This window comes from Silene latifolia, chromosome 2, assembly GCF_048544455.1.
Source record: "Silene latifolia isolate original U9 population chromosome 2, ASM4854445v1, whole genome shotgun sequence".
Classification (NCBI taxonomy): Eukaryota; Viridiplantae; Streptophyta; class Magnoliopsida; order Caryophyllales; family Caryophyllaceae; genus Silene; species Silene latifolia.
The window spans coordinates 151,086,485-151,092,931 of NC_133527.1; the positions used below are offsets into that span (position 1 = coordinate 151,086,485).

Sequence of the window (6,447 nt, forward strand, 5' to 3'; positions counted from 1 at the left end):
GTACACGGTATTGAGAAGCTTCCCGGATCCTTTAACTTTGGAGGTGAACTCCCTTGAAGTATTGCACTACTCACCTTAGTGAAGGCGATAGTCTCAATTTTCCGGATCGACTTCTTCTTTGTGAGGATATCTTTCATATACTTTGCATAGGCCGGAACGTGATTGATTAATTCCGTGAAAGGAATTGAGACTTCTAAATTCTTCACAATCTCCATGAACTTTCCAAGTTGATCATCAAATTTGGGCTTGGCTTGACGACTTGGAAAAGGAAGTCTAATCACAATGGGCTCCTTCTCTTTGGCCTTGTCTTCATTTTTCTTTGAACCTTCTTCTTTTGATGATTCTCCATCTTTGGAGTTTTGCACAATCTCTTCCTTTTCACTAGCTTGCACAACTTCATCCTCAACTTGCTTCTTCGGTGCCTCATACCTTGTACCACTTCTCAAGTGAATGGCACTAACCGTTTCATGTCTAGGGGGATTACTTTGAGGTGGTAATTGCCCCTTTTGTCTTTGTGAGCTTGAAGATGCTAGTTGAGTCAATTGTGTTTCCAACATCTTGGTGTGAGCTAGAATGTTGTTGATGGTGGTGTCTTTTGCTTGGCTATCTTTTTGCATTTGAGTGAAAAATTCTTGTTGATTCTTTTGCATTTGGAGGACCGCTTTTTGGACATCAAAACCTTGGTCATTTTGGTGATTGTATGGATTTTGATTTTGGTAACCTTGGTTTTGATTGTAAAAGGGTCTTTGATTTTGGTTTCTCATGGGTGGTGGAGTGTATGTTGTTTGAGGGTTTTGAACATTTTGGCTTTTGTATGAGAGATTTGGATGGAACTTGGTGTTTTCATTGTAAAAATTTGAATAAGGGGTACCACTCTTGTAAGCTTGGAAAGCATTAACTTGTTCGGTTGTTCCCCTACACTCACTTGGGTCATGACCCAAAGTTCCACAATTCTCACATATCCCACTTGGGATTGATGAGGATGCCGTCATGGCATTGACATGATGCTTTGATGATTTTGAGTTTTCCTCAAGTCTAGCAATAGCTTGTTCAAACTTCAAGTTGATTGTGTCAATGTGAGCACTAAGTTGAGCACCCAATTGAGTAACGGAGTCCACTTCATGCTTTCCTCCTCTAGTAGCCTTGCGAGGTCTACTATATTGTGAATTATGGACCGCCATTTCCTCAATCTTGTTCCATGTTTGATTGTCATCAACTTCGGTGAACATTCCATTTGATCCCATATTGAGAATGTTCCTTGAATCTTCATATAAACCATTCCAAAATTGTTGTACTAAAAACCATTCGCTAAGTCCATGGTGAGGACATGAGCGACAAACACCTTTGAACCGCTCCCAAGCTTCATACAAAGATTCTTCATCCCTTTGCTTAAAACCCGTAATTTGAGCTCTTAGCATGTTAGTCTTTTCCGGTGGGTAGAATTTTTGTAGAAAGCTAGAGCCAACTTCTTCCAAGAATCTATTCCAAGGGTGGCCTTATCAAGGCCCTTCAACCATTGCTTTGCGGTGTCGATTAACGAAAAAGGAAATAAGACCCATCTAATTTGGTCTTGAGTCACGCCCGTTTGAGAGATAGCATCACAATAATCACAAAAGGTTTCCATATGAGAATGAGGGTCTTCACTTGGCATCCCCCCAAATTGGCTCCTCTCAACTAATTGGATGAAGGCGGACTTGGCAATAAAATTTCCGGTGAGATGTTGCGGTGTAGGAGTACCATTTGGTAGATTCTCCTCGGTGGGTATAGAGTGTGACGAGAATTTAGGCATTGTAGGTGGATTTTGTGGGATATTGTTTAATGGGTTCTCTTCTCCTTCTATTGCGAAAGGATTGACAAACTCACTAGTGGGTTGAACAACTTCACCAACACCTCTCAAATTCCTCCTAACAAGTCTCCTATTATTCGTCAAGGTTCTTTCGATTTCACGGTCAAAAGGTAACAAATCACCTTGTAACCTTCTAGACATGCAAAATATCAAACAACTCAAAAAAAATTAGAACAAACCTTGAGGAGTTCTACTTCCCCAAGGTGAAAAAGACACAACTAATAACAATAAAAGAAATCTTAAATCAATTAAACACCATCCCCGGCAACGGCGCCATTTTTGATCGAGGCCATTTCGTGTTCACAATTAAGTATATGTGGTCGTTGGTCAATGGTCGATACAAAACACAATTTATACTTCACAAACAACTCTACAATTAGTAAAGAGGCAAGTAAAGGTCGGATCCCAAGGGACGGGTATTGAAATGAGAATTCTATTGTAACTAGTAGTGTCTAGGGGTGTCACAAATTGGGTTGATGTAGAAGGTTACTAAACTAAAATAGCAATGAAAATAAACTAGCAAGATGAATAAAATAAGGGGTGTAAACAATTGATTAAAGGCACTAGGGTGTCATGGGTTCATAGGGGAATCATGGGATATGATCATACAAACATGTTCTCAAATTATAAGCAAGCAATTATTGTTGTGATGGATTGAGTTGGGTTATATCTTACAATCCTAGGAAAGTTTGGGTCCCGGAGCCGAATCGATTAGATTGTACAACACCTACAAGTCGACTTAATCTTTCCTACTCAACACATGCATGGTCTAACAAGACTCGAGTTGGGTTATGTCTTACAAGTCTCATTGAAAAGATAGGAGATGATAGTAAATGCAAGGATTCATAGGCTTAGCATTTCATCAAATATAACATGTGCATGTATTAAGATCAAAACAAGCAAGCAAATAAGATATGAAAGCATATTGATTTAAGCATGAATCATTCCCCATGTTGGTTTCCCTAATCACCCATTAAACCCTAGCTAAGAGACTACTCACTCATTATCATGTTGATCATGCTAGCAAGGTTGTCAATCATACCAACAATATGAAACATGATGAATAAATGAAAGTAATTAGCAATAATTAAAAAGGGATTAAGAGATTATACCTACTAATGATTCCAAAATAATAATGCAAAGAATAATAGAAGAACTTGATGATTGATGGAAGGTTGTCAATCTCCCAATAAACCCAATACTCTTCTAATTACCCAAAATAAAGGAAGAACAAGAGAGAGATTAAAGAACTAAAACTTGGATTAAAACTTGATTAATACTTGATTACAATATTGAAGAGAGATTTGATTGATATTAACTACTCTAAATATTGATAAGAAGAACATGCTCCTCTAATTAGACTAATGGGGTATTTATAGTGAAAATTAGGGAGGATGCATTAGGGTTAACTAAGGGCTAAACTAGTAATTACACTTTTTAAGTTGAGCAAGGAGGACCCGGTATTTTCTGAGAGAAGGGCTTCTCTTTTCGTAGCTTGAAGAATGAAATCCGTCTTTGTGCGGTGAATCCGTGCGGATTAGAGTCGGGACGGCCGGATTTGGGCTGTGCAATCCGAGCGGATTCGGGAGAGGGACGCTCGGATTGTTGAGGGGGAATCCGAGCGGATTCCAAGGAGGGACGCTCGGATTGGGCGGGCCGGACGGGCGGATTGTCCGCAATCCGTTCGGATTGTTGGTCGCCTTCAATTCTTCTTCTTTTCTTCCTTTTCTTCATAAATTCCTTGGGGATTTCCTTGGGGACGCAAGGATCCTTTCTCAACATTGTTCTTCTACTATAATATGTACAAAGGCCTTCTAGTCTTGTCTCTTCTTGATGCTTGGTCATTGAATACAATCAATTTAGCCTCGTTTTGCCATGAAAATGCAAGATTCTTACTCCTTTCCTACCAAGGGATCAAAATCTCAAAGAATATGCAAAACAAAGAACTAAAGATAAGAAATGACCCAAATAGGCACTAAAAAGCATGGAAACAATGGTAATTCGGGGGCTAAATATGCGCCAATTATGGTCACATCAATGGTGAACCGACATCCTGGCATTCTTCTCTCTATTTGATTACACCTTTATTTTATTTTACTATTTTTATCGTTCTCTCTCTCTCTTTGCTTTACATTTCGTTCAGTAGTTTAGTTAAAACAATTTAAATATCCCCAATTTGTTACCGTGACGGACTAGAATAACAACTAGATATAATAGCCTCCCTGTGGAGTATGATACCCGACTTACCTCTACCATATTTGTTGGAGCCAGTTGGTTTGTTTTTGATAGGGTTGCGACAGCCGTGTCATAATATATTTGCCAACTATCGTAAAAGTTATATAGAGTTGTCGGTGGAACAATTATGGTTATTAAATATTGTACCCGTTATAGGTGGTGGGAGAGGATGAAGTTTTTGTTCCTGTTTTATACTCACTTACCCATTAGGCAATTTCTCATTTGTGACGGACACTATCCGTCATAAGCTTGTAACGGATAGTGGCCCTCTCACACAATTGCAAGTGGGAGGGCAAGTGGGACGAATATGGAGCGCCCCACTTGCCCTCCCACTTGCATATTGTGAGAGGGTCACTGTAATACTACGGTTTTATGTGTCTTGGGGTACTCTATCGAGTGGGGCTTACTCTGTCGAGTAAGTAGTTTTTGACGCAAAATAGTAGTCTGCCTGTAGGGTACTCGATCGAGTAGGTTGGGTACTCGATCGAGTAGGGGGCACTCGATCGAGTAAGTGTCTTACTCGATCGAGTAAGTGGGTTTACGGGTGATATTTGACGGGTTTTGTTAATAATGCGGGAATGATATATAAGGCTTTCGTCACTTTTCTCAAAACAGTTTTACAATCTAAAAACCTTTAAGAGAAGATTAGAAGTTACGTTGAATCATCCTCGCCGCATTATTAGCAAATCCCGGAGCTAGAAGTGTCGGATCTTGTCGTTCTTTATACCTTTGTGATCCTTGCGTCGAGGGTAAGCTCTACATATCTTTTTTATAGTGTTTGGGTAGTTTTTGTTAAACCCTAATTTTAGGAATTGGGGATTTTATGGTTGTATTGTTGTGGTAGTGATTGTATGATTATGTGTATAGAGGGAGGATTCGTAGAAGAGAGGTTTTGAAACACCTGCTAGATCGTCTGATTTTGTGATTGCATTCCAGGTAGGGTTTCTCTACTCAGTATTAATTACATGACTTGTGGTGATTGTGTTGTAGTTAGTAATTGTTGATTGTTTCAGACGGTTGTGATTTCATATCATTGAATGTTTCAGACGGTTGTTGAGGTTGTATTGTGATTGCTGTTTATCTGTCTGTGTTCTTCGGGGTGCGTCCCTGGCTGAGTGGAGTCACTTGCGGGAGTGGCTTCACGCCCTTGATTCGCCTTCTGTGGAACCCGCCACAGAAGGGATGTGCACATTAACGAACATGGGTTTATCGCTCAATGGAGATGAGCGGGGCTTAGGTGGGAACGGCTGCGGTCCCCCACTGGCGGCGAGGAGTATCTGTTGCGATGGGTACTCAGGGGGCTACACACTTTAGTGTGTAGTCGATTATGAGGTGATTGGAGATGGAGACCGAGATTGTGTGTGAGCTGTTTGTATGATTGTTTCGGTGTGGCTTTGATTGTGTAATTAGTATCGACCCCGTTTAAATGTTTTAAAATCGTGGTGATCCATTCGGGGATGGTGAGCGATTCTCGAGCGAGATATGTTATGGCGCGCATGGGATAGCTGGGATGAGTCATCACGTGGCAGTTAGAAGTCTTCCGCTGTGTCAGACGATGTTTTATAGTTTTGACAGTTTAATCAGTAGACCGTCTGAGAACCTTGTACTTCAGTTTAACAGTTTTGGTTTTGAACATGTAATCACTTTAAACTATATTGTTATTTAAATTATGTTTCTTCATTGTCATTTGGTTATCATTGCCTCGGGAAACCGAGATGGTGACGTTCTCATACCTTAAGTGGTCCTGGTAAGGCACTTGGAGTATGGGGGTGTCACGGTCACTATCCGTCACAAGTTTGTGACGGATAGTGGCCGTCACAAGCAAGACGCTTTGTACCCATTAATCTAATAAATTGATTATTTTATTAAAGTTTAATAAAATTGTTTATTTGCTTCATATATTTATTGAAAAACCATTCAAAATCTTAATTTATCAACTTCTTGTGTGCGAAAAAATTCAGGATGTGATTTATGCTCATTAAATAAAATTTTACTCATCTATTAGCTATTATTTCTCATTTGTCAAGTTATATCAGAAAATATTAAATTTTGTTAGTTGATGGTTTAGATTAAAGTAATATGTATAATCATAATGTTAACAATGAACTATGATTCATTAATTATATGTATTTGGTTTTTTTTTTCCTTTATTTAATTTAAATATTCATTTATCAATAAAAAAAAGGATGAACTTCAGCCCAGAAAAACAATGAAATTGTAATATTTTATTCTTCTACAATCTAGAAAAATCTTTTTAAGTTTTAATTCCCATTAAAAATGTATGATAATTGAATATGAAATAAATGTAGTAATAATTTATTGGGTTATTTCATGAGAATAATTCAATCTCAGCCCCCTCTTCTCAT

The 6,447-nt window shown here is 38.8% G+C and overlaps 1 non-coding gene across 1 annotated transcript; it reads left to right on the forward strand.

The window, feature by feature from the left end:
• The first annotated feature begins 1,311 nt into the window (after window positions 1-1,311).
• Window positions 1,312-1,418, forward strand: LOC141645682 (small nucleolar RNA R71). Its single transcript, XR_012545159.1, has one exon. It is a non-coding gene; the product is annotated as a small nucleolar RNA R71 (small nucleolar RNA).
• The last annotated feature ends 5,029 nt before the right edge of the window (window positions 1,419-6,447 follow it).